Source organism: Salvelinus alpinus, chromosome 1 (genome assembly GCF_045679555.1).
Source record: "Salvelinus alpinus chromosome 1, SLU_Salpinus.1, whole genome shotgun sequence".
NCBI classification, from domain to species: Eukaryota; Metazoa; Chordata; class Actinopteri; order Salmoniformes; family Salmonidae; genus Salvelinus; species Salvelinus alpinus.
In genome coordinates, this window is record NC_092086.1 from 45,358,078 (window position 1) to 45,360,322 (window position 2,245).

Genomic DNA, 2,245 nt, shown 5'->3' on the forward strand with positions numbered 1-2,245 from the left:
ATGAGTCCTTCTGGCTGGCAGAGCGCGCTCCTGATTGGCTAATTGTGCAGGGAGGGTACTACACGGCAGCCATTGCCCCTGCGCTCCTCTCCCATTATCCCCTTCAGGAGAGATCACCAGGAGCCCCCCCCCCCCCACACACTTTCTCCTCCCATCTCACTGCCCCCCTCCCTCCATCCATCCACTCCCTCCTTCTCTCTGCTTTCTTCCTGCCTCCCCTTCTCCACACACACATGCAGAGCTGAGTGAATAGAGCCTCCACCTGCACTATCAGAACAGATGGGTGCAGCAGAAGACAGTAGCTTTCTCTCTCATCTCTCTCTCTTTCCCTACGCTCTCTACATGTCTTTTCTTCATCCCTAATTTTCCCTCGCTTGAAGCTGTTTTGGACAAAATCAGTGTTTTAGCTTTTGTCCTTGTGAAAAAGGACTGTGTGTGTACATTCGCACAGGGAGTTTGCCATTTTAATGCAGCCAATCACAGCACAAGCAAACAAAAATGGCAAACCATTAAAATCAGGGTGTAATATGTGGCCAATAACAAAGCAGGAAATCACCAAAGCTGACTAATGGGTTGAATGAGGGACCCCTTCCCATTGGCTGTGTTTTCCTCTACTGTTCCAGTCATGTGCAGGGCAGATGGGGGACTAGTAGTGAGAGATGCGAATATTTGGATTTGGCTTTGGCTCCTGAATTGATCTGTGTTTATATTCAATATATACTTCAAACATGAAATGTTATGTTATGAAAATGAAGATAGGCATGTTTTGTATAGAGTATAGACAAAAACAGCCCAGCCATGGCAGTGGTAGTGTTAGACAGTATAGTACTTAATGTTTCTGAAACATCCTCCTTTTGAAGAGTTGTCATCTCTCCATCCATCCCTCCCTCCTTCATCCCTCCTTCCTCCACAGCAGTGAGTGTGTAGTGAGTGCAGTGCTGACTGAGACAGACTGTTTGGTCTCATCTATAATGCATCCTCTGCCCCAGGACATGATGTGTGACAAATGACCTATTTCTGCACAGACCGCCATAGGGCCTTGACCTGAGGGTGTGTGCGTGACTGCATTTGTGTGTTTGTGTGTGTGTGTGTGTGTGTGTGTGTGTGTGTGTGTGTGTGTGTGTGTGTGTGTGTGTGTGTGTGTGTGTGTGTGTGTGTGTGTGTGTGTGTGTGTGTGTGTGTGTGTGTGGGGGGGGGGGGGGGGGGTTGTGGATATATACATAGGGAGTTGTTGTTGTTGAAGAGTTGTCCAAAAGGCTACTTAACAGCTTCTACCCCCAAGCCATATGACTCCTGAACAGCTAATCAAAGAGCTACCCAGACTATTTGCATTGCCCGCCCCTCTCTTTTACTCTGCTGCTACTCCCTGTTTATTATCTATGCATAGTCACTTTAATAACTCTACCTACATGTACATATTACCTCAATTACCTCGACGAACCGGTGCCCCCGCACATTGACTCTGTACCGGTACCCCCTGTATATAGCCTCACTATTGTTATTTTACTGCTGCTATTTTATTATTTGTTACTTTTATTTTACATTTTTAACTTATCTATTTTTTACTTAACACTTATTTTTCTTAAAACTGCATTGTTGATTAAGGTCTTGTAAGTAAGCATTTCACTGTAAGTTCTACACCTGTTGTATTCACCGCATGTGACTAATACAATTTGATTTGATGTGTGATTCTATTTTTGTATGTATAAAATTACTACTTATGTGTTTGTGTATAATGTTAGAGTATGTGTGCACGGTGTTGCACAATGTGACTCTCCCACAACAATGGTGTGTTTTCCTGCCTTCCTCTCCCAGACTGACCTTGATGTGTCCTTAGATGTCGCCGCCTTGAAGAAACGATGGGGGAAGCAGGAGGGGGATGGGATGATTATTGGCATTGCCTGTGCAGGTAGCAGGCATTTGCATTTAGTGTGTGGATGCTATTTTTGCCGTGGAGGACAGTAGTGATGCCCATATCAGGATATCTATCCATTTGTATCACTATGTGTGTTTCAATATTCTCACATTTGCATACATAAAACGAACATGAGAGGCGGACAGTATGGAGTGTGTAGGCGATAAAAGAGTGGACTATGTGTGTGTGTGTGTGTGTGTGTGTGTGTGTGTGTGTGTGTGTGTGTGTGTGTGTGTGTGTGTGTGTGTGTGTGTGTGTGTGTGTGTGTGTGTGTGTGTGTGTGTGTGTGTGTGTGTGTGTGTGAGTGAGTGAGTGATAATGCATTATGTA